The sequence below is a fragment of the Falco biarmicus genome, chromosome Z (genome assembly GCF_023638135.1).
Source record: "Falco biarmicus isolate bFalBia1 chromosome Z, bFalBia1.pri, whole genome shotgun sequence".
In the NCBI taxonomy this organism is placed as follows: domain Eukaryota; kingdom Metazoa; phylum Chordata; class Aves; order Falconiformes; family Falconidae; genus Falco; species Falco biarmicus.
In genome coordinates, this window is record NC_079311.1 from 18,544,808 (window position 1) to 18,571,259 (window position 26,452).

Below are 26,452 nucleotides of genomic sequence, written 5' to 3' on the forward strand. Positions count from 1 at the left end.
GGGTGTCAGGGTCAGGCCCAGGCTTTCCTCCAGCTGCTTGTTTCTGCCTTTGAACACGGTTCATAGTTGCTGCATTCTGCTGACCAGCAGCCAGACTCCATGCTACTACGGACTGTATGTGACAGACAAAATGATATCTGTGTATGTCTCACCCGCCTCAGAGTAATTCTGATACACAGAATTAATGAGCATAAAATGCTCAAACAGTCATCAGTAGAAGCCTTGCTTATTCCTTGTATTTTTCTGTTGCGCTGTCAAAACGTAGCTTGTCACAATTTGTCAGATGCGGCTTGCTCCAGAACACACAGACCTTGGTCTGACCTAACACTGAAGGTCAATCCAGAGCAAATGTGCTCACACCACAGCTTCAGGTCCTCACCAAGTACTGATTCCCAACAGAAAACAATATTTTCAGGCTGGGGCCTTAACTTGAAAAAAAAGTCTCTATTTGAGTAATATTTCAGCAACTGCCTTTACTCAGAAAAGTACTCAGGCAAGCACGGCTTTACAGGGTGAGCAAAGCATATTCGGATGAATGAGACAGGGAAAGATAAGGGCTAGAGATTTACCTCCTCAATAAATGATTAGTAGGAGGTAAAATACTGCAGCATCTGTATTAAATTAGGAGAATGAAAACTTCTGGTTTTAGTACAGTTCAACTCTTCTCTAGCATATGCTGCATCTAATAGAGTTGAGCGTTATTTTCCAGCCTTCACCCGGTTGTTTGTTTTCAGCACTCTGCAACAGTGTATGGGAATCAGGTACTACACACAAAACATTTGTTTGGGTAGCACAACAATGTGTTCTTGGAAACAAGTTGGATGTGAGGCATGTGTTAGCTCAGGTCAATTTAATCCTAAAACGTTTTATGTCTCCCCTGCTGTAAACCATGCAAACTCCTTTCATGTGTATTTATGTATGGCTCTTCAAAACAAGATGACAAATTTCCCCTTCCCTTCACAAAACATGCACAAGCAAGTTCACAATCACCTACTTCCTTTTTAATGCAAACAGTTCTAGTCTGGATTTATCACAGGTCATTAATTTGATCTCTCTCCTTTTCTTCCCCCCCTCCCCTTTTTTTCTTCTTTTCAAAAATGCAATGAAGGCAGGTCCTCATCCTTAGCCTGACCTACCTCCTTCTTCAGTCTTAAATTCCAATAACTGTGATTCTCTACTTACAAACATTAAGAGGGGTTTATGGCTAATATTTGCTTTTATCTTCAAGTAGCTAGAGATTGTAGTTAGTACTGTTTCTCATAGATGCTAGTGCCCAATTATTTTTGGTTGAAGTAGTATGTAAGGTTGGTTTTCTAATTAAGTAAGAATACAAAAATTTTAATGCAGATTAATTGAGAATACACAGAACATCTGTGACCATATGATTCATCCTCTCTGAAGTATTCACCCATGCATGCTTCAAGCATTTGATTCCTACTACATGAAAAGCAAAAAAACCAGTATTACTTACTATTTTAAAATTAATATAGCATTTGTACAGAAACCTTATCTGGGCATTCTGCTCCTGAACTAAAATTTCTATGAAAGCCAGAGATTTTCTCCAGTGAAGAGTGGTGGAGAACAGAGATCAAAATTTTTATGCACAGGAAATTATTTGGCTTTAAAGAGTGGTAGGTCTCTTTATCTATACCTTATGAGAGGCTACAATATTAAAAACAGGTTCATTTTAGATACAATTATACCCTAGACAGTGAAAACGCCTTGGCAACTGCACTTTTTTTAACAGTGATGAACCTTCCCGATCTTACTGAAGCTAGTATTTGCTTTCAACCACATACAAGGCAATTTTCCTCACAATGCACAACAGTCTTATAAAAAACAAAACCAAAACAAACAAACAAAAAAACTCCCAACAAACCTAACCAAAAAACCCCACCCAGAAGTTAACCAAGAAAGTTCATTTTCCTTTTCTGGTCTGAAATCAAATGGCAAAGGAAGCCCTGAACATGATAACAGCTGCATAAATCTTACTCTGAGAGAAATGTCACAGACTCCTCAAAATCTCCATGAGTTCTGTGATTAGAAGAGCCTAACCCTGCTGGACTTTCTCACGTTGATGCCAAAGGGTTTACCAGCCAAGTAAAGATTACTTGGATGAGAATGGCTCACTGGATGACACTTAATGAACGCAAACGGAAAGCAGTCACCGAACTAATTTTTTGCAAAGACTGTGGGAAATTCGCACCTCTAGCTACTATCTTTGAGGTTAGCTTAAAAATTAATAACGTCAATGTATGATACTAAACAAAAGTTAGCAGAATCAGTGTCAAATAATAAGCCACCACACGCAGCCCTGTGACAGAAAATGGTTGTGGGCATTCAGCTCTTCGTTATTTACAGCACCTGCAAGCCGCGTGCGTTCCTTGGGGAGACCAAGCATTCATTCACCTTGCAGAGTCAGGAATTTGCGTCTTTTACAATTTATTACGATCTGACTAAAGCCTTTACTTGTGCCGTTCTATTAGTGAAATAATTTTCTGCCTCCAGCAGCTCGAGATCCGCGCTGCATGCACAGGCGCTGGCACAAGCACGCATGTTTACAAACTTCAAAAGCAGCAATTAGCTCGGGAGAGGAACTGAACAAATTCCCCTCTGGCCAAGCGGTCAAGGTTAGAAGAAGACAGAGCCATCTGCCTAAGGAACACCCAGCAGTTACCGCCTTGCGACTCACCCTGGGAAGAGCCAGGCAGGACAAAGGCGGTGCCGGCGGGCAGAAGGGCATCTCCGTCGCGACTGACCGGGCTGCAGCCCCGCTTCCCCCGCCAGCCCCCCACCCGCACGCCGGCCGGAGCCACCCCCGGGAAACGCCTCCCTCGGGCGGGAGGGAAGGGAGGGAGGCAGGCAGGAGGCAGGCGCGGTGGGGCGGCTGGGCGGTCGAGCCCTCGCAAGAAGCAGGTACTTTCTCCGCACGTGAAGGAGCCGCAAACTTGGCGGCACCCTGCCCGGCGGCGCAGCGGGGGCGGTGCTGACCCGCAGCCAGCCCCAGGGGCTGCCCGAGCTGCCGCCGCCGCGCCCCCCGCGCCTCGGCCCCACGACCCCAGCAGCACAGCCCCGGGGGGCGTGCGGGCTCCCGCTCGTCTGCGGCCGCAGCAACGGTTCCTCACGCACCTTGCCCTCAGCCGGGAGCCTTCCCCGCCCGTGCGTACATGGGGACGGGGTGTGTATGCGTGTAGGGGGAAACGCCTCCCTCCTCAGCATCCTTGCCCATCGGCAGCATCCTGTCCCTCCGCACCGTCCCTCCCCACCTCCGCAGCAGCGGCGCGAAGGCGCCCCGCCGCCGGCCCCCGCCCGGCTCTGCCCGCACCCGGTCCCGGGGCTCCCCGGCGGCGAGGGGCGTGTGCGGGGCGCCGCGCCGCCAGCCCGCAGCCCCCCTGGGAGGGCCGGCCGAACAGCAACGGCTTTGTGACGGCCGGCCCTGTCATTCCCCCTTAGAAAAACTTTCTCTTTTCCGCCGTTTCCCCCGGCGCCCCCGGGGCCGGAGGGAGGAGAGGAGATGAAGCAGCGGCAGGGCAAGGGCGCGGGCGGAGGGAGAGGAGCTGGGCCGCCCCGCGATGCTCCCCGCTCGCCGGGCCGCCCGAGGGGTCCGGTCTCCCCTGGGCTCTCGGCGCCGGGGTCAGCCCGCCTGCCTGCGCTCACCAGCCGGGGAGAAGCGGCGGGCAGAGCCGCCGGCCCGCGGGGGAGAGGCCGGCGGCGTCCCGCAGAACGGGGTGAGAAGCAGCCCTGCCCCAGAGCCGCCCTTCTCCACGGGGCTGCGGGAGGTCGGCCGGCGGCCGCCCCGGCCGGGGCGCAGGGGAAGGCGGGCGCTGTCCGCGGGGAGCGGGCGGGGAGGGCAGCCCGCAGCCCCAGCCCACGACCGCGAACAAAGCCCGCGGCTGCGCCGGGGGTTGCGCCGCGCAGCAAGTTTCCTCAGTTCCCGGCCCCTGCCCCCCAAACGCAACCCCAACCTTGGGGGAAAATAAAATAAATTAAAAATAAACCCGAATAAATCAGGCGGGACCCAACTAGCCCCCACACGGGAGAGCTGGGACCGCGGCGTTGCGCCTCTGCACGGAGCGCCCACATTGTCCCTGTAACAAAGACGACCCCCCCGACCCAGCTCCGCACGGTGCCCGGCGGCCCGGCCCCAGCCCCGCCGGCGGCGGCCCGCGGCCACCCGGCTCCCCGCGGCCACCCGGCGGGCGCGCCCCCCTGCCGCCGGCCCGCTGCGAGCAGGGCTCAGGGGCCCGGGCACCGCGCATGCAAGCCGTGCCAAGGGGCTTGGGAGGAAGGCTAACACGTTAAGCAGTCGTAGGGGGTGGGGTGGGGGGTGGGGGGGTGGTGTAGAAAAGAAAAGAAAGGCGAAGCCACGAGCTGCCTGGAAAGTGGCAACAGCAAGCGCAGCGTGTGCACTTGCAGGCGGCTCTTCTCCCCAGGCGCTGCAAACGCTGTCGAGGCAGAAAGCAGCAGCCAGCCTTACACCACGCACCGTCCTCGCTCCTCCCGAGCCTGCCGGGGCGACCCGGGAGCCTTCCTTTCCGAGCAACCCCAAAAGATCAGGGAGGGATACGGACGAGGGAGTACTGTACCTTTTCGGTGCATGTATCTAGGCAGCTAGAGGACAACTAGCTGATGTAGTGTCCCATTTAGTAATCCATTTAAGGGGATCTCTCTGGGAAACTGGAGCCACTCTCTCCTTTGCAATCCTTTGTCATTACTACGTGTGTGCTTCCCGGGGGATGGAGTATTTAATATTTCTACTTTCTGAATTGCAAATGCAATTTGTTCATTTCCAATGATGGGCGAAAAGAGGGGAGGGAACACGGAGAAGAAGGGAAAAATAATAATAAAAAAGCGTTAGCAACTCCTCTCCAGACCCAAATTCCACTACGGTTCCACTCCAGGAAGTCCCCTTCAGTCGCGCCTCGGGAGGTAAGTCATTTCGGGGTCTTCTCCTGCTCCCTCTCTACCAAAAGTGCTCCCGGTGCGACAGCTGCTTCAGGAAAACTCCTAGGCTGGAGGCACTCGCCGTGCCACTGCAGGAAAGCGAAGTCGCTCCTCGCCCCGGGCTGCCAGGCATTGGACTATGCGCGGCGAGGACTGGGGAGCCGCTGTCTCCCGCCGCCTGCCGCCGCCGCCGCCGCCGCCGCCGCTGCCCTGCCTCCCTTCGGCGCCCGCCGCCCGCCTCCCCTGCCCCTGGGACGCGGCTCCGCCAGCGGAGGCGGAGACAAAGCCCGGACTGGACAGCGGCGGGCGGGCGGACGGGCGCGCCCCGTTCCCCGCCCCTCCGCTCGCCCCGCCCCGCTCCGCCGGACGGGGCACACGCCCGGCAGCACCGCCCCGTGGGCGGGGCCTCCGGGGGGGCGGGGTCTGCCGGGGCGGGGCGGCCACCGTAGAGCCCCGGGCGGGGGCGCCGGCGGCGGCTACGCGGAGGCGCTGCCTGCCCGTGCCGGCGGGGGGCGGTTCCTCTCCCAGCGCTTCCTCCTCGCCGGCGCGGGGCCGCTGCCGAGCGTTACCGGGCTTACGCCAAGCAGGTGCGAGCGGAGGGGACCCGCGGCCTCCGGCCCCCGCCCCCGGAACTGCCGCCGCCCCCAACTCCCCGGCCGGCGGCGGCGTGGCGGGGGGCCCGAAGCCGGGCTTGCGGAGCCGCCCATGAGCGGCAAGAGCAGCCCGGGCCGCCCGCGGCGGGGCCACGGTGCGCGGTGCCGGGGACCCGCGGCTGCTCCGCGGGCTGCGGGCGCGGCAGTAGGGGCCGCTGCGGAGTGCGGGGCGGCGGCGCAGCCCCGCGCATGTCGCCGCCTGGCAGAGGGCGCCGGGTCTCCCGGGCGCGATCCCCCGTGTCCCTGGGGGGCGCGGGGGCTGGAGCCGCAGCTGCCGGCTGGCGCGGGGCTCGCCCTCCCGCCTGTATTCCTGCCCCCCTTCCCTTCGCCCAATCCCGCCTCGGTGGTCGCTCGCTGCGGTAATCCCCGTCTCGGAGCCGATCCAGCCAGCTGCAGGAGCAAGCGGCGCTAATGCATTAATCCCCCCTTCTCCGGCCCCGCGCCGAGGCCCCCCGCCGCCGCCGGCGGTAATCCCCCCCGCCCCGGGCCGCGGGGACTGTGCCGGGCGCCGCTCTTCCACCCGCCGCGCACGGCGGCGGAGCCTCCCGCGCCTTCACCCTGGCCCCGCCGGCGCCGCGGCCCCGGGACGGCGGCCCCGAGAGCGGGTGGTGCGGGCTCGGCCGCCCCCGCGCGGGTCTGCCCCACCGCGCCGCTGCTGACCGCGGGGCGGGCTGCGGCGTGGAGCCGGCGGGGCGGCGGAGGGTCGGTGCGCTGCGCACCCCCCGCACGCCTCCCCGCCGCGGCGCGCAGCCCCTCCAGTTGTAGCGTTAATTTCCAGCCTCCAGATCTCGCCGGAGTAACGCCGCAAGGAGAGCCTCGAGTTACTGCAGCGCGAAGGTATCCAGTTTCCAGAGGGTTCATTTACATTACATGTGCAATTGCTTTAACACGATTTATACTTGGGGGTTTTTTTCTTTCTTTTTTTCCCAAACCAGGTAAGTGAAAGGACAGACTGCAACTAGGGGTTTTGCTGCCGGGCCACTAAGTGTGGCATTAAAATGAAAGTAATTGCTTGTTTACGACAGCTGTTTTTCAGCCTTTTATTTTCAGATAATGAAAAGACTCTTGAGAAATTGGTTTTGGTTTGGTATTTGATTTGGGATCTAAAATTACACACGCATTCATTCAGTTTCTAGTTGTTAGATTACAAAGGAAAACATTCATCTGTATCAGGGAAAAGTTTCTTCTTTCCTTTCAGACAGTTGAAACTGATTGTATACTTAGGGTAATTTTCTGACCAAAGGAGCTGAGACTTAATATATATTTTCTTTCTTTCTTTCCCTGAAAATCTAAAACAGAAGCCAGTTCTGCACCAAACAGAGTAATTGCTGGGGACGGATAAATTTTAGTGGAACAAACTTACCCTAGATCTGAAAGCAATTAGAGAAACTGAACTGGTACAAATAATTTCTGGGCACCCAAGCGTGTGTCAGGGGGGTAAACCAGATGAATGTACCATGATTTGCCAAGACCCCTAACTCCATTTCCACAAAGAGGCCCCCAGTCATCTCATGCTACTTTTCCCCCTGTCAGGAAACGCGAACTGAGACCAAACACAGTCAGGATTTGTGGGAAATGCCCATTCAAGAATACTGAAGGCTGACATTCAGTCATTACATTATGCTCAATCACTACGCAGTTTTGAGGTGTTCAGAACTTCCACTGACTTTGTTGTGGGTTTGAACTGTAAGCAGATCTAGATTGGGCCCTTGCTGTGTGCTTCAGATACTTCACAAATATTTCCGCAATACTGAATGGTTTATTTTACACTTGCATTTCTTCATTAATCAAGAGGCTCTCTGACAGAGAAGGTTTGCCCCCCTTTATTTAGGGGTTTGAAAAATACAGACCAGATTTTTATATTATGAAAGTTCTGCAAGAAGCAGGGAGCACAAAAGAGTTATATTTTCCAGACACTGGTACTAGCTAAGGCACCAGTTGCTAGAAGTTTCATATTCAAGTTCTTTTACGAAAGTTTTTTCTATTCAGCCATTTTCTTTCCCTGTCTTTAAATTCTTATTTCCAAGCCTGCACTGCCTAATTTCTTCACTTCAGTCACACATCATAGCCCTTTTCATTTAGCCTTCTGTCAAAACAAAAGTCAGCTCTGCTGTCCTTCATTCCCTCACTGCTGCTTTTGCTCTTAACTCACTGGAATTGATCTGCAAAATCAAGATGTGTCTTCATGGCTTAAAAAACGCCCTCTTTTCTTTTACCTGACTCCCTGTTCCCTTTCTGTCTCTGTACCCAGTCCTGTAAATTGTTGTCCTGATCTTTCTCTCCCACCAAGTTTTTTAAGCTGTTTTTGTGGAACTTTAATATCAATCTCAATTCTCCATGCTGTCAGATTTTCTGAAAACAGAGACACAACCTTATTTGTTTTCCCTGGACTAGTTAACAACTGTGGGCTACTCACACTGGCTTGGGGAAGGGAATTATTACCCTTGTTGATGGGAAAAGACATATTTTTTCACTGGCTGCTTTTTGGCAGCTGCAGAGGTAGTGTACAGTGGGTTTTCCAGTCAGGAATTCTTGGTAAGGTCTCCATGGAGCTGTGCATTTTAAAAGCCTTGTCTGGGCAATTCACACGAGCTATAGAGAAGTTCTCCAACTCATTCCAACCCCTCTTCAGAAAAGGTCTCTACCAAAGGTGTGACTTGAGTGTATATGAAAACATTACCTCTACCCCTCCCTCCCAATTACATATGAAATATGTTGACTTGAAGTTTGTCGGACACCTGGCCTACATGAGGGAATGGCTCTTGGGTGTCCTTCACTGGCAGCAGCTGATTCTTTAAATTGGGTTTTGTGAAGTTCGACGCTGTTGACTTGGCAAGCCCAACACTGTATACTTTTCCCATATATTTCCCACTCTACCACCTTCCCAGAGCCATGTGACTGTAGGAGCAGCATCCCATTAGATACAGTCCTGAGGAGCTGGAATACTGCAGGGGTGCGATGGCACCTTGTCATTAAGCACATCCCATTCCTTATCCTCCCATGTCAGAAAAACCTGTGCAATATTCCCCAGTTTCTGTATCAGATGTTATTGTTAGATTCAGTTCAGTTCATTCTTGACCCCGTTTCAAAGATTCAAAGTGCAGCAGAGTTTCATGTTGACAAGAAGCAACACACAAGAGTGACAGAGCTGAGGATTTTGACAGCTGTCTGAGAAACACTCTGGGGTTTTTCCCCTAAGAAGGTCTGAGACAGTTTTGATGTCCAGAAGACACTTGAAGCCTGTAATCTTAGGAGGGCTTGTAACTCCTTTTCCCCCCTTTCCCATTCTGGCATCAGAGGAGATGCCTTTACCTGTCAGGATGTATCTCACCACAAATAAAAACAAAATGTTAAGTACAGGGACATCTTAACGTAAAGAAGCGTTGACTTCTTTAATCTTACAGCAATAGTGAAAGCTCATCAAAGTGCAAATATGATTTTTGTCAAGACAACATTATTGAATGCCTGGCAAAGTAATTACTCCTACACAGAGAAAAATAAGATCTTTCTTTTAAGCAGTTCAGAGGAAATCGCCAAACTCAGCTGTACTCTAAAAATGTGGTTGAAAGGGAACAGGTTTTTAACCAGCATGTAGCTGTTCTTGGGCACACTGCAGCTAAAGGAAAGAAGAGTCATAAAAGCCAATATGGACCCAATTCTCAGTCTTTTAATGTAAAATGGCAAAGGCTCTTTTGCCCAATTAACTCCTGCAGAGTCAGGCTCATAGTTTAAAATTATGAGTGCTAGACATTTTGCAGACTGCTGTAAGCATGTAGAATGAGATTAGATTAAAAACAGTTAGGTCACGAGTTTCCTCCATTGATCAGATTTTTAATGGCTGGTGAACTCCTGCAGAATTCCTTCTATAACTAAGGACCTTACTAGAAATGCCACATTTTTAGGCTGCTGGATGGCATATATGTATTTGCTTTTCTGAATCAGTTTGTTCAGACATTTTCCGAATGAACACCCAGGTGACTGTAGGCTGACCTGGGGTGCGCTCAGCAGGGGTGCCCAACATGTTCAATATTCAGGCAAGTTGTTCAAAATGCTTACTGGAAATACCAGGAGCTCCACTGAAAGATTTGCCTGGGAACTGAAAGGGAGCCTGTCTGTGCCAATTGTGTTCAGGTTGGTCTTTACAGCTATGGAGGATTTTGGAAGGCAAACAAGGCTGTGGAGCAGATGTTTTATGCAGAAGGCTGCCCTGGTCAGCCCCTGCTGTACTGTGCCAGAAAAATCAACAGAAATTCATGTTGCACCGTGAGCAGTATTCACATGTCACTGTGTCATCTACTTCCCAGAACCGGAGAGTGTTACATGATGGTGAAATAAGCAGAGAATACTGTGGATAGCGGCTGGACCATATGGTGAAGGGAGTGGTTCCCTGTTAAAAAGACAGAATAACTGAGTGTGGAAGATCAATATGGGAAAGTGATGTAAAATTTAACTGTCGTTAAAACCAACAGAGATTTGCAGAGATTCATTGTCAAATTACTCTAGCCACATATGGGCCAGATCCTCCTCTGGTGTAAATTAACACGATCTTGTTAATGTTAATGTGTCCGTATCAATTTCACCTGCTGCTGATCTGTTTTATAAAATTTCACCAGGAAGGGAGTGTATGGTAATTTTTAACTAGCCTATGGAGCTCCACAACAGAAAAATAACAGATCTGTTGTATTCCGTAGGTAGTTGTTTAAGTCACTAGAAAAATTATTTGCTATTGAACTCTATCGGATTTTCCATAAAGGGAAGCTTACTTTCTTCACACATTGGATGTTGATGATCTCACATTCATCTCTTCTCGTAGGGTCTCTGAGAGGAGAATTAATCAGAAACTGCAGAGAGAGCATCTAGAAAGAGTTTTCAGGGTTTCTTTCCCATCAGTTTTAATATGGAAGGAGACCGTATGCTCCTCCATTATTTCACAGTGGTTTAGTTTCAAGTATTGTGCCTTAAATTTTTAGTTCACTACTTCAGAAATTCACCCACCCCACCCCCTCCCCGAGTTTTTCCAGCATTGTGCTTAGATGTTGCATCCTTTTTGAGTACAGTGAAGAACTGAATGGAATAAAATATGTCTCTCAGCTGTTGTTTCTCTTTATATGATTAAGGTTTGACACTGAGTTGTTTGGACAGCAAGCAAAGAGGTGTAGAGAGACTCAGAAAACACGTAAAAGATATTTTGATTGGAAAGTTAAGTCAAATTCATAGAGTTTTCTTGGGGTGAATCCTCTGTGCTCATCAGGACTCTAAAATCAGGGGCTTGATCAAGAGCTTAAGGCAAACAGTGAGAAAAGAGATTTATTTTGGCTTTGCCTGTGTTCTTGCAGCAGATAAATATGAACCACCGTGAACCATTTCAGTGGCTCCCAAAAAAAGCAATGAACATTTCAGATCTAGATGGAGGAACTAAGTGTAAAATTATTATAAATGAGAAGACTGCACTGAAAGAAGTCAATATTATAATAAAAGTGTTTTAAATACAATTACAGCATCAAACTGAGAGCAAATCCAATTTTAAATAATAATAAGTGGTTAGTTTAATAAGTCAAAGTCATTGCTTTCAGTGTCCGTTCAGCTGAACTGAGCCCTTAGGAACACTCAGTAAGTAGAATTACCAGGCAATACAATATTACCAAAGAGAAACCTTTAATGGTTTCAGTATCTGAAATAAAGAGGCTTTATTCCATCCTCCTCCCCAACACACACGTACTTGAATTCATAACATTAAATCTCATCCAGCTGACTTTATTATTTTTTTTTTTAACCCTCAGATTCATGGCAGTGGGAAGAAAAAAGGGCCTGCAACTGACAAACAAAAAAAAAATAAATAAAAAGGAAGGAGACAGAGGGGACAAGAGCAGCCAGGACAAAATGGAAGAGGTGAGGAGAAGGCTCCAGCTGAGAAAATTTATGAAGCAGAGTGTGCAGTGTGGGTGGGAGGGAGGGAAACCAGAGACAAGTGATGGGGGAAGGAGAAAGGAAGAAAGAGGACCAAAGTAAGAGCACAGCAAATAGTCTTTCTGTGAAGCAAAAGATTAGTGAGATATAGTAAAGCAATGCAGGAAAAATGGGATTGGTTAAACCTTGACAAATGAGCAGCTGTTGGAAAATGATCCTTTAGTCAGGTTTTGTCCTTCAACCCTGCGAGATTACTTAAGTAAAACAAGTAATGAGAGGCTGAGTTGCCCTAGGTTTACACTTGCTTTTAAACAATATGAATATTTTTACATACTAAAGGAGAAATTAATGTCAAACACATTATGGCCTGCTAAGATACAGAAGAGTGACTGTAAATGTGTTGAAAGACATGACAAAGTATTGGGGAAGAAAAAAGCGTGTCCTGCTCTTGGCAAAGCAGTTTTCATTAGTGTCAGTCACCTTCCCACACAGCCTGATGAGCTACTTGGACCTAATTCTGTGTGGAAAAATTGACAACAGGATAGCCAGGAAATAACAGTGCTCTGGGACAGGGATCAGATGGTGGATCAGTCTAGAAAGGCACTGGGGTGACCAGCTGTCACCATCCCCAAGTGGGCTGGCTGTAGTTCACCTTCTCTTGGCTCACACCTGCGAGCAAGGCGAAAACAGGAGACTAGTGGAAACTCCTCTCTCCCACCCCCCCTGTGCACCTGCCCTAGCCAAGGGTGAGTTAATGTCCTTGCTGTGTCATGGGTAAGAGCAGAAAATTATTCCTCTCCAAGGGAGGACATGGGATGAGCCACCAGTTTGTAGCACAGTGTGGCTTTTGTGGCATACAGTGGGGAATTGGCACTGGGGAGTTGATGGGGTCTTTTCAGTGTTTTCTGAGTATCCTTTATCTGACCAAGAAGTTATTCAGGAAAAAGAGCTGAAATGGTTATTTACCTTTGTCTGCTTGTCTGTAATCATTCTGCTAAGAGGAAAACTGTCAGGATGGTGTTTCTAGCTCTAGTTCAATTAACTGCCATGGAAAGGGCTCTCTCTTCGCTTTTCCCTGTATTGCATTGGGCCAGAAAAGGTAATAATATGAATGCTGGAGGCACAAGTTCAGTAGTCTAGATTTATCCAGGCAGCTATCTGTACTCTGCCAATAGTACTTGTATTTAAAAGGGTTTTACTTGGCGAGAAGCTGCAGTGAAGCTAGTACAGGTAGCTGTGGAGCTAGACATTTCTTATGTGTGCAGAGAAGACAGCTTCTGGCCTGTCGGAGGGTGATGGTGACTACAGCATTACTGCCAGGTGCAGCCTCTCCCCGGGCTGGCTGCAGGCTGGAGTTTCCTGGTGATTATCAGAGCTGAAAAGCATTTGCTAATGAAGCCTGCAGTATTACCAGGGAATGAGGGAAGGGGAGTGGAGACTTCCTGTGTTTACTCATTCCTGGCAATCTTTAGCTACCCCCTGCTCCTGAGTGCGACTGTCCCAGGTAAACCACAGCCGAGACATTCCAACCCTGCCTAAGTGAGTTTCAGTCACTCCGCTGTGACTGATACAAGTGCAGCAAAGTTGAGGGGAAGTGACTGAAAGCTGTTTGGAAGATTTATCATTGATCCAACAGAAAGGGCAAGAGACCCTGCTGAAACTGACTGCTAGGAGAAGCCTGTTTGACTCACCATGAAAGTAGGATATTTAATTTCTGAGTCAAACCATTGTCCTTTCCTTAAACCATCATGCCAAATGTAGTGTATTAGAGCGTACTTAACCATGCGTGTGTGGAAGTTTAGTAGATAGAGAAGGATACCTCATAGGTGCAGAAGTGGCAGGGCTATATATAAAGAAGAAGAAATGTGGAGAAAAACATCAGCTTGCATGAAATAAACCACAGGTGTCCTCATTTATGCGCCATCAGCAATGAAACTCCCACTAACTGAAAAATAATTTCACCTATTATTGTCCAGGGTATCATTTATAGCAATATTCTTGGTGACTAACTCTTTGTTTTGTCTGTCCTGAAGACATTATTCCTCACTTTTGGCAGGGATTTCCTGTGGATGTTGCTTGAATTGTGCATTCAGCCCTGTGTGGAATATGCATTAGTGTTCACAGATCAGCAGAAAACACATGTGCATTTTAATATCTACTTACATGCTATGTCACAGACACAAATAAAACTTGATTTAAGAGTATTAATTTTTGCTTGTGTCTATGTTCTATTGAAATCTTTGAGTGTTCAGCTGAATAAAAACCAAAGCAGATGTATAAATAAGCGACGTTTGATGTGGGTTAAAGTGCTTGGGGTGAAGAGGTGGCCTTACAGAAGTCTTCGGGAGTTTTGTCACTGACTTTCACAGGACCAGAATATCACTCAAGATGCGAAATCCATTACATTAACCGATTTGTAACCGTACATTCTAACTCTATGAAAACAGAAAATTAAGAAGACCATAACTGTAAAATAAAATAGATAAAATAAAACAGGCATTAAACTGGAAAGTCTGATTCAATTCTTGGTCTCACTGGAGTCAGTGGCAAAACCGTAGCTGACTTCAGTGCGGTGAGACACCGATTTTCAAGTCCAAATCCAGAATTTGGCAAGGTCTTTCTGTGTATCAGGTAACACATATACAAGCCACCTTTTCCCACAATCTGCTTCTTGCTAATGGAATGAATATCCCATTCCTGCCTTTTGGGAACTGGTTTCACAGTGACTTTACCTGTGCTATTTGCTCTCAGATCAGTGTCTGACACCAACAGATAGATGTTTTGTATGTATGGTTTTGTTGGTTGGTTTGTTTGTTTTGTTGCTTTTGTTTTAAAAGGAGTTTATGTTGTTATTTTTCATTTTGGCCTGCCAGAATTTAAAAATAGGCAAGACCACTGCATAAAGTACCTTTGATACCCTGAAATTTTCCAGCAGAGTTCTAAAACCTTTTAAGTAGGGGGCTTACAATGAAAACTCTACAGTGACCTTAATAATGGTGGCAGATTATAATATGCAGGTTGCTAAAATGTCTAGTTAATGAATGTCAGTAGGATTGGAAAATGAAGAGGGCACTTCTTAAGGTCACCATGCTGTGATAGATTTCTATCACTAGTAACAATGAAAAATGCACAGGAATCTATAAACACTGCCTCTTTCCTCCAGAAATTGGCACCATCTCTTATTAATTAAATTGAATACAGAACAATATAAATCTCCCAGTGCTTATTCCACTGATTTCATACATACTAATGAGGATGAGCTTCTGAAGCTGGTGGTTGGGATCATTTATTCAGCGGTGGGAAAAATAACATCAGAATTCAGACCCCCTGCTGACTTTGCACACTGTTGTGCTAGATTTATATTGGCCTACTAATAAGTAACTGAATACATTAAACGAGGCACTCGTCACTGCAAGGGTTACAAGGGACTCCTTGTTTTTCTTCCTTGTGTATTCTTTGGTGAGGAGATTAGGGGAGATGGGCCCATTATGTAAGTCTCTCCTCTTCGTATTTCATCCACTAGTTCAAAGCACTCTTTTTCCAAACAGAAACTATGCCAAAGCTCTCATCAATCATTGAGTCCCAGCAGTTGCAAACTCACTGATTTTGATGTGAAGTGTGACAGTCCTGCCTCTTTTTCACCTAAGAAAGTGAATCACACTATGCTTAGCAGTTCAAACTCTACATCGCACAGTATGCATGATTAGCGAAGAGAGAAAATACAGGGCATTCAGCAGCCAATGAAACGTCCCTTTAGTGCTCTTCTCTGGGAGAAAATACAATGGAACAAGTAAGCTGGATATTCCAGTGCTGCATATGTTACTGCAAAAAACCTGGGAGAGTCCTGTATATCCACATTTAATTTTAAACTGAGAGACTCAGCTTCTCAGTCTTCTAGATTTAGGTTAGAAGGCAGTATGCACTGTGCTGCCAGACAAATGGTTTGTGTTACAAACCTAAAATACAACACTATTACCACACTCTATAGCAAATGCCCTGCGTCCATGTGTGTAAGTTTGGCAGGGAAGTATTGAAAACAGTGCTGTATGGCAACTGGCAATAAATGAAGACTTTTAAAAATCTGTGACTGCTGTATTTTCTCTGTCCACCACTTGTTAGGAGACAGGCAAAATGCACCAGCTACTTCAATCAGCAAACTCATCCCTTCTACAGATGAGTTTACAGCATGGTGTGGGAAACTCGATTAGCCTTATTAGCTCAGACTGTTTAACTGCACAGGTAATTAAGAGTGGCCACCTCTTCAAAAAGCTCCAGCTGCACTATGGCTGTACTCAAGAGTGGGAGGTGCTTTTGACATGTTTTGCAAGCAAACTGATGGAAAGAAGACAATTTCTGAAGAACAGGTGACATATTGGACACGGATTTGTGCAAGTGGGGCTCCCGTGTAACCATCGTCTCCAAACTGGCTAAATGGTTCAGTTTCTTCAGGTGAGTTGCAGAAAGGGTTCCAGTACACAACTCATTGCCCTCATGTTATGTGGCTGGAAGATCAGGCCTGAATGAATTCAGTGGTGAACGAGGAAATAAAAAAAAATAGTGGTGGTGAAATACAGTCTATTCCTTATTTGTATTGTGCGTGGTAATATATAGGTGAAGCTTTGCGAAAGATTTTGTTATATGTTCCAGTTGACTTTATATGTTCCAGTTTTGAAAAAAAAAACCCTAAAAAATAAAAAATCCTTAATTTTTGTTGGTTTGGTTTTTTTTTTGGTTGTTGTTGTTTTTGGGGTTTTTTTTGGGGGTGTGTGTGTGGTTTGTTTACTGAAGTTTCTGTATCCAGTGTTAGAAAAGCAAGACTATAACATTCTTCAGAGGTAATGGGCGCAGAGCAGGTGGAAGTTCTCCTTTGTATATCATGAAGGAGATCTCAGTCAATTTACTTTCCATTTTTATATGCATCTTGCTTGCTACATTTCCTTCCACCTGACAGCTCTTGTTGGTGACCTGTTTTGTGAATGGAGATATTCTTTCCTTTGAAGTTGTAATTTGTCTTGAAGGAACTACCTAGGAAGCAGTCTTTACTGTTAGACCTTGAAGCAGGGTGGGGATTGTTAGTCACCTCTGAGCATGTGGGTAAATCACAAGTAGTATATTTTACTTTAGGAACTCAGTTTTACATTATAACTTTCTCCTTGAGAGGTCATGCTCTTGCATATCCTTTCTTGTTTGTGGAACTTAACATTCCAACAACAGCACTAAATATGTTTTATTTGTAATATACAGCGCATCAAATGCTAGTGCATGCAAATAGTAACTATGATGTGAAACAGCATTTGGAGGAATGGGTGAAATATAGAGAACAGTCAAATTCATTTTGCTATACTGATAGGAGAAAGATGTATTTTTTTTATATAAAGCAGATCTTATCTCACTGACCTTACCTCTTTCATCTCATTGCTGGGCTTTTTTTCTTTTTCTTTTTTTTTTTTTTTTTTATTGCTACCTTTTAGAATCACAGGGTTTATGTATGTTTAACTATATAGAGGAGGCACTTGGTAATAAATGACTTTTCAAAACCATGACCTCTTTGTTCTGGTGCCAGTAGCTGTAGGACAAAGTTTTTATGATGCATCAGTTATATGCCCATGAGAAAAGATGTAAAAGAAACTTGAGAAACCTCTGTTACTTAAAGTATGTGTACTGAATATGGAAATAAAGCCTTAACACATCTTTTAGTTCACCAATCCTTTCTTTGCAATCTTAAGAGTCAGTTGCCCTATGTATTTACTGGAAGTAAATAAGGGGCAGAAGTAAAGCAGTCAGCTGCAAGGATGAGGTAGAGATGGAAGTTGCTATGCTAAGTCTGTAAGAAGTTGTAGGAGCCTGAAGATCTTCTTTGGATGATATCCAAACCAGGGATGCAAATTTTCCTGGCTGCAGTTTACAGCATTGAGAGTCTAAAATTATGGCAGATACTTAGTACTTTAAGCTACCTCCTACTCAAATATCTGATTCCTAGACTTTTGTACCACATTGAAATTACACCATTGCATGCTGAAGATTATAATCTATTCTCCTTTAAAAGAAAGTCCATTAAAACTACATATGTTATCATTAATCACTTATACTTGGCAAGTCTTCTACATCTGTGCACTATTTACCTTTTGATTACAAATGTAATGAGAAAAATGGTGTGTAGGGATTTGCTTGGCAAAATATCCTGTATGAATGGCACACAATATACCTAGGGCAGTAAGGTGGAGACAGATCCAGAAAGGGATGCAGGTATCTAGTATGCAGCCAAGATCGTGTCCACGCTGTAACCTGTATTTGTAACTCTCCTTCTAAAGCAAGGTACTTAACTATCCAGAATGATACTATTGCCAGTTACCTTGTTGAAACTGGGATTTAATTCACTGTGTTTCCCTGAACAAACGGATCATGCAAGAGAGGAGTCATACCTAAACATGTAAACTTACAAATGCTGGAATTCTGTGTTTCAGATAGGACAACTGTAAAAAAAAACCAACTGAGTAGCAAAGCTGGACCCAGATCCAGTGCAAATTTCCATAAAAGAATGAACCTATCCAGATAAACAGCTTAGAACAATTTCTGCAACTCAAATGTGTTGTAATCATTACCAGACCTGTTTTTATATGGATTTGAATCCATTAAATTCCTTGGCATTATTCCTGATTTCTACCTCTAGCGATATACGTTGTATTATTAATATCTCATACTGGATAAATGCTCAGTTCTTTCTGCCTCCTTCTATTTTATGTGTATGCATATACTAAGTGACATCCAGGAGACGTCTTCTTGTCTGTGGGTGATAAAAATTCTTAATGCTTATATTGTGACTGAGTTCACCTGTTTATTCAAGCAGCACACAAATGTCACTTTGCTGGTTTAGGTCTCCTCCCTTGGCTGCTGTTTTCTGCCCTTGCAACACTCATACACCTACTAGAAGGATGAGATAGGCAGCTCCTCTCGTGGCCTTCATCTTATTTCTCCTTCTATTAGGAAGCATTAAGGTAAGAATGTGCCTGTATACATGATCAATAGGCCTTGCAGGAGGTGAGGTGTTTAAACTCCATGACATGTGTCATGTCAAGGAGCCCTGGGAGCTGGGATTCCTGACACTGGCCATTTGGATATGACTACAAGGAAAGCAGGCTGGACTGACCTACAGAAAATAATTTTTAACTGCAGCTAATAGCAAAACGCTGTCAAAGTTTCAAAGGATTTAGCAACATTTCTGTAGGAAACATTTAAAGGGTCTTGTTAAATCAAACATTCCCATCTAGCTCCAGAGGCATTCATGTCCCAGGTCTGCAATGTTTGGTTACACTTCTATTGTTTGATGTAAAGCCTTAGATCTTCAATTAATATGCAATTCAGTGTTCACTGAGACAATGACAGGATCTACTCAGCATTTTGGCAGCTTTGTGAAACTCAGATAAACTCTAACCTTTGCCAAATACAAAGGATGATAAAAGCAGAAGTTGCTCTTTCCAGCTGAATTAAAATAAACTGCCAATGACTTTGTAGTCCTCATCTTTTTTGCTGCTTTACTGTGGTAACCTTCAGCTGGCATTGCATGGCGCCTATAAAATACCCACTGCAGAATTAATAAACAGAGCTGCAGCAGCACGCGGGAAGCCAGACACGTGAGTCTGCTCTCAACCACTTTTCATCCATTAGATTCAAAGCGAAGCATATGTTGCTAGATCTCTCTAGGCTGCCCCTGGAAATAGGTAAGGAGTCAAATGCTACAACAATCTACTTAAAATGCCTTTGAATGCAGTGGGGCAGGATTTCACCGAGCCTGTTAACTGGGAGCAGAGCGAGATAGCATCATGAAGATCCTTTCATGTCCATATCTCAGGGCTGAGATGTTGAAAGAGCCAAGTACAAAAATTGTATGAAAACCTGGTTTCCTGTAAAATTATTTGAATTCTAAAAGACCATGATTTTCTGCAAAGAAGAAAAAATGTAATGCTACTCTTTACGGAGTCAATAGACAGTACAGAGGCAGAAAAAAACCCCAAAAGCAAAACCAAAGACCTAAAATATTGTTGAGGGGTGGTTTTCTGCATCATATGAAATCCTGTGTGTGTGATCTGACAGTTTATGACTGTATCTCAGGGCTGAGATCTAGTTCTGCATAAAACAGGGGAGCATATTTATGATTACTTTTCACTCATATTACCAGACATGGCGGGGGCTGGGTGTGTGTGTGGGGGGAAGTTCCCATGACGTGCTATTTTTAGTCACTCACGAAGTCACAACAGTTCTACATTTCTACTGCTTAGTGCAAGGTCTGTTTTGTCTCTGGAAGTTTTTCAGAGAGAATAGGTGTGAAAGGCCCTCATATGCCTGTTTAAACAGTGTTTTATCTGACTTAAACAATTCAAGTGGTAGGGTTTTGTCAGCCTGACACATCCAGGTTGAAAAGTATTTAAGAGAGAATCACACAAACAGCTCCCGTAGCAGATTGAAGAGGGTGATAATCCAGGTGAGCTGCAGAAAGCTGGCCTTGGAGAGCTGGGGTGGGCACTGGGTGGTGGAGTTTTTAAAAGATCAAGTGATTAACCGTGGTCCTAGGACTGTGCACCCAAGGGTTAACACAATGTGGGTTACGGCCTGGATAAGCAGTCCTGTAGGCTAAGGGGTGAAAAGAGGAAAACCTCACATGCTCTGCTTCAAGTCAAGTAGTCTCGTTCGTTAGGAGGGGTTTTGGGAGCGATATGTTGGCATTGATGTAGTTGCAGTGGCAGCTTCATCCATCCGGTAGTCTGGGGACTGGTCTACTCAACAGCTTGGGCAAGGCTTGGTTGGGTTGTTCAGTCCTCTCATCTGTATGAGAAGACTCGGAGCTCCAGGGGAGTGCTGCTGCTGCCATGCTACTGGGTCTGTGACGCTGAATTACTTACAGCCTCATTTATGACCCTGTTTCACTTCACGTGACTGATCTGAAGAGCCATTGCACTGAGAGCAGTGAGGCTGACAAGATATGAACAGGGAGATTGATGACTCTGGAATAAATTTTAGCATGTTGATAGAGGCAGCATGCTGCAAAACATGTCGGCTGAAATCCCTGTCAGGGGCACGAGGGAGCTGATCTTGAGTGAGCCACGTAACACCAGCCTGTGAGACGAAAAGGGGCATAGGTAGTATCAATATCACTTCCTCAGTTTTCTGAAGCCTACTTTCAAGATTACTTTCTTTTTCTTTTTTTAAGTCAAAATGATTTAGCAAGTTTGTAACTAGTTTCAGGACCACTAAGCCAGGGTTATGGCTTAAATAAATATGCTTTTAACTGTTTTCAGAAGAAAAAATATATCCAGACACAGTTTCATTATTGTCTATTTCCTGTTAAGTGATTGTATCAGAAATCATGCTACATGGAAACCATTTTAGGCCTATAGCTTATCCTGAGTTATTTCACTATAGGGATAAGACATCAAATGCAGGCGCTTATGGAAAAATATTTTAAGATTCTTTTTACTCATAGAATGTGTATAAGTAGCTATTGCACCCATAGTGGTCTTGAAGAAGTGCTGGCAGGAAGCGGCGTGAATTTCCCATAACATGTCCATGATCAGAGGAGATATCAGTTAAATCACTGGCCAATTAATTCTGTTCCCCTTTCCTCTGTTGATTTGCTGCTTTAATTTCCTACATTTGATTTCTCCAGTGATTTTAAATTAGCTCCTCTTCAACTTAAAAAAAAGGCTAGATTGTCAAGCTTTCAAGTGAGTTTGCTGAATGGAAGAACCTCTTAAGAGGCTCACAGTAAATCCAGTGGAACAGTGCATTTTGTTTAAGTGCTTGTCGTTAAAGGTTGCAGTGCACAGTAGACTTGAAAAGAGTTTGGAAAACTGATTCAAGTACCAGCATTATTTTTCACATGAGTGCATCAAGAAAGAGCATAAAGGGTTATAAGTAAAATTTGCAACCATGGAAAATAATCAATTCACATTTTCATCTCTTTTTAATTAACTTGACTTCTTTTTACTCTTTGTCATTTACACATGGCTAGTAAGGCTTACCTTGGGTCCCACTGATTTGACAAATAGAACAAGGGATTCATTTACAGCAGTGATTCTTCCTATACAATAATTATATCACTGAGACAGGGAAAATAATCTATGAAGACTTGAACATCAAGGAAAAGAATTCATCTAGAATAAACAAGAAGATTTTGCTGCTTGACTGACATGAACGTGTTGTTCGCCCACTGGATATCTTTTCCCTTTCTCTTGGTTTACAGTGTCTGAAATCAGTCACTGAGCATCTTTTCAGCTTCTTCCTTAAGAAGTCTTTACAATGAAGCTGTGAAGTCTCCAGTATAAAGCTTTACTCACAGAACTAGCACAAATCCTGTCATCCGACATCATGTACTTCAACTGGTGCTGATGATTTCTGACACAAACCTGTGTACCTAAGAAACCATAACCCCCTGCACAGCGCAGCACAGCACAGCACTGCACAGCACAGTGCGTTACTGTAGGGGTGATTGGAGGAGCTTAAGCTGTTGCTCTGGTGATGGTAAATGATGGGGTTGCTAGTGGGACAGGCCTCTACGTGTCCTTACAGGCAAGAATTTCCTTCTCTCTTTCAGTCCACTGGTTCTCTGACTATTTTTTTATACCCACCCAGTGGTACTGCAAAGCCTGCCTTCTTCAGGCTTGTGGGAGTGATAGCTGCGAGCAGTGCAAGCAACCACAGTAGCAGCTAGAGACAGAACCACATCAAAACTGATGCCGCAGCCAATGGTTTCAACACCAGTGCCTTCAAGCTGCACTTTCTGTCTCTCCAGTGGAGCTCCTCATAGCTGACTGCTGCTAATAAGTTGCTTTCCCCTGTCAACCACTGCTCCTCCTGCACTGCGAACAATTTTAAGCTGCTGACTCCTTTTCTCGCTCTTCTCTCTCTTATTCTCACTCTGTTGCTCTCTCTTTCTCCTGCTTACCTTCTCTCTCTCTCTCTAGTGCCTCATGGTGACTAAAGGGGATAAATGTTGCATAGCCGTACCAGCTGGTAGTGTATGGTACATGTCCAGCTGTGCAAATACACAGTCTTCCATTGCACTGCCTGTTATCTACCTTTCTCTGAGGGTATATTATTGCTGCTTCTAGCCTTAAACCTGGCAGTAACCACAGGGATTAAGTGAAAGGCATTCTGTTTAATATGAAAGGCGTTAAATATTTCCCTATTAGTACAGCATTTAGCTCAGTGGAGCTCTATACTTGATCGGAAACACCAAAGCAATTGGTGACTGATGCTATACGTGTATATGTTTATATAGTAGCTATTATGGAATTAAAAGATCATTGCTTTATATCTAGATACATACACTGATTGATGGTTCATATTATAGACCTTTACTACATGACAAAATGTGCAGAGCTTAAAGACTACAAAATAGGTGGATTTGTAAATCAAAAAGAAATAAAAATAAATTTACCTCAACAGGTTCACAGTCCTTCTGCTTTCTGAATAAAACAACACAGGATAGTACACCTGTCTCTAATTCAGTTTGTAACAGAATTATCGTTCACCATTTTCATCTGACAAAATTCCCTGCTTTGCAGCATTTGGTTCATCCAGTGAGTCAGTAAGTAAAACACAAATGATTCAGTGAAACAGACACTTACCCCCCCAAAATGGGCTACTTATGCCCATGATGCCCCATCCTTTCTTGCTGTTCAATATAGATACTGTATGCATCTGTCTAATGGATACTTTGTGCCATTTAAAACAATTTTCAAAAGCCAGTTTGTTTGTGTGTTGTAGAGTGGTACTGTTACAGCAGTGGGGATAATGATAAAACTTGATGTAATGGGAGCCCTTATCAGAGATTTTGTCATCATAAAAGACTCTTAAAAAGAGAGTTACACAGTTATGGAAGACTGATGGTGGCTAGGTTCTCGAGAAGTGTTTATGGAGGGTAAGCTAGAGCTGGGAACTTACTGAATAGGTGCAGATTTCCAAAAGCCAGATATCTGGAGCTGGTTGTATAGACAGTGGCCCACCTGTTATAAATCTTTTGAAAGGGAGCCTATATACTGTTAAGGGAAGTATAGAAAGTGGTGAACAGGAATAAAGAACAAACCTCACACAAATAGCTCCAATAATGAAGGAAGGTATCTGCTGCAGCTTAAGATTTGATTTATGGATATTTTATCTTATCTCTGAAAATTAATTACAGAATCTTCTGTTATGCTCTTCAGTTTTCAGATCTAAAGTGTAATTTTGTCAGGATATTCTTATTGTCAGAGCCAATTGCCTGAAAGAGAAAACCAGAATGGAGATATGTCCACAACAGAATAGATTATGAAGAGAGAAAGTACTCTTAAACCATATACTTCTACAATGTGATTAAAAAAATACCTCATAACATGACATGATAACCTAATGATCCAAGATCCCAAAATCAGCCATTTATATTCTCTACTTCATGAACAAGCATTGTCTAAAAGATCTAAATATATCTTAGGAAAACCAGTTTTAGCTTCAGGTATTACCTTTAAAAGGTAAAGATGTTTATATTAAAAAGTCATTGCTTTTTCATAGATACAGGTCATGAAAGAACTCAAAAAGGACTCTTTTTTATTTCTGAAGGGTCTTGTGGGCTCTGATTTTTAATAATCACCATCATGACTTTAGTTTGCTGAATACCAATAATATTCATTTCCCGTTCCAAGATCCTTATTCAGTTTTACTTACAACCTCATAAATCAGAGTCCAAATTTTTGTTTAATTTTTTTTATTATTATTATTATTTTTAGCTCCTAGGGCTAAGACAAAAAAACAGCTTGGCTATCAACTGTGAAAGGAAAAAATGAGGGACAGGCACTGTGGGGACGGGTGTGAACAGATGAAGGAAACAGAACAGCTCCCCCAGAACTTATGAAGTGTCATGAAACCCTGTAAACTTATGCTGTGGATTTCAAGGGATGAACATCTGCAATTAGCTAGGACACTTGGTGGTTGTAACTCTGATCCCTGTATTTCAATTCCCTCTGCTAAAAATGCAGGAGATTCACAGCTGTTTGTGTAGAAAAAGAGGTACAGCAATGTGTTTGTGGCAGAAAACCCATCTTTCCCAGTCAAATGACACAAAGAGGCTGCTGTTGCTGTGCCACGTATCCCAGCGTGAGCTGACCTAACAGAAATGCTAGGCTGCAAACATTCAGCTATACCAGCATAAATCATATAAGAGCATTCTCTGGAATCTGCCCAGGCTGCCATACAGATACTTGCTTCCTTGCTAGCTGCTCTCTTGTTGAGCCTGTGTTTGCTGACGACCAGGGAAGACAACACCAAACAAGTCTTTGCAATGGATAAACAGAGACCTTCATAGAACACAGGAGAAAACTTGCTCAAGCATCCTGCTTATTTAGAACCATAGAATCATCTAGGTTGGAAAAGACCTTTAAGGTCATCAAGTCCAACCATTAGCCCAGGACTGCCATGTTCACCACTAAACCATGTCCCTAAGCACCACATCTTCATATTTTATAAACACTTCCAGAGATGGTGACTCCACCACCTCCCTGGGCAGCCTGTTCCAATGCTTCACCACACTTTCAGTGAAGAAATTTTTCCTAATACCCAGTCTAAAACTCCCCTGGTGCAACTTGAGGCCATTTCATCTTGTCCTGTCACTTGTTATCTGGGAGAAGAGACCCCACCCGCCTACAACCTCCTTTTGGGCAGTTGTAAAAAGCAATAAGGTCTCCCCTGAGCCTCCTTTTCTCCAGGCTAAACAACCCCAGTTCCCTCAGCCACTCCTGATAAGACTTGTGCTCCAGACCCATTACTCTTCACCCTTCATTTCTAGGCATGGACCTATTATCAAACCTTGACTGCATTCTCATAATGCATGCAAAATACAAAACCTCTTTTGCAACAGTATTTTTTGAAGATGATTAGTGGGGATACTGAGAAGAAAGACAATTGTTTGGACTATTTGGAACTAGAGGGAAGATAGATCTTAAAACCCAGAGTGGAGATGGTCTTGCATTCACAGCTCTGCAGACCACAGCCATGGTATCAGCAAATTTAATAAGGCAGGCAGTGTACAAAGCAGTTTTTACAGTCAGGCAAAAATCCTGATAAGAGATGCAGCACTGAAATTACATAAATACACATACATCATTGCCCAAACTGGTAACAAATGTGTGACTTTCATTTGATGTTTGTGAAGATGTTGAGTGTAAGTTTAAATTCTGACACCTACTGTTACTTTCAAAGTGATCTGTTTCTTTTAAAACCAGTTATTTCACAAACAAGGTCAGAATTATAGGGTTCATAGTCCTTGGGTTTAAAAAGATTAGAAATCTCCTAATTCCCCTGACAGTTCCAGAAAACATTCTCACTCTGCCTAACACCACAGATGGTCTTACCTCTTTATAAGCCTTCCAATGCTTTAGCCAGAGAGCTGAACAATACCATGCAAGTAAGAAGATCGCTTCAACACTGAACAAGGACAAAGGTATTCTCAAAATTTTCAGCAGGAGAAAGCTGAAAATGTCCAGATGTCTTGCAAGAAACTTTGTGCTTCCTGCAAAATATATGAAAACATCAGTACTTCCATTTCTATAAGTGAGCTAGCCATTTTGAACTTATCTATCCCCGTAACATCTATGCAACTTTTTTTTTTAATGGGGTGGTGGGGTGGTGGGGAGGAGAAGGGTAGAAAATAGCATCTCCTTTTAAGTTTGAAGAATGAGAAAGTTTGCGTGATACACTTTGAAACATAAGAGTGAAGGAGTAGACATTACCTTAAATAAATAAATAGATAGATGCCACCACCCAACACAATATATTTTACCTTACCAAATAACAGCAGGGTTAGACTGTGCCAAAGGAAATCATTGATTTCTCTTTAATTTGCAGCATCAGTCTGGTGTACTTATTGTTTAGGAGGCTGTGAGGCCTATAAATTTCCACCCGTATGGCATTACGCTATTCAA

At 44.8% G+C, this 26,452-nt stretch overlaps 1 protein-coding gene and 1 long non-coding RNA gene across 8 annotated transcripts in view; one reads left to right on the forward strand and one right to left on the reverse strand.

Moving 5' to 3' along the window:
- Positions 1-5,196, reverse strand: part of SEMA6A (semaphorin 6A) — a 126,447-nt gene extending 121,251 nt beyond the window's left edge. For 3 of the 7 annotated variants that reach the window (XM_056324703.1, XM_056324701.1, XM_056324700.1), the window contains exon 1: positions 4,587-5,191. The gene's annotated coding sequence lies outside the window, so the exon portion shown is untranslated. Of the gene's footprint in view, positions 1-2,692; positions 3,258-4,586 lie in introns of those variants that run through there. The other 4 variants (XM_056324704.1, XM_056324697.1, XM_056324702.1 and 1 more) reach the window with 4 other exon arrangements.
- A 180-nt stretch (positions 5,197-5,376) lies between these two features.
- LOC130143043 (uncharacterized) lies at positions 5,377-13,712 on the forward strand. The gene is made up of 4 exons (XR_008819618.1): positions 5,377-5,531; positions 6,376-6,434; positions 11,378-11,486; positions 13,561-13,712. It is a non-coding gene; the product is annotated as an uncharacterized LOC130143043 (long non-coding RNA).
- Positions 13,713-26,452: the final 12,740 nt, after the last annotated feature.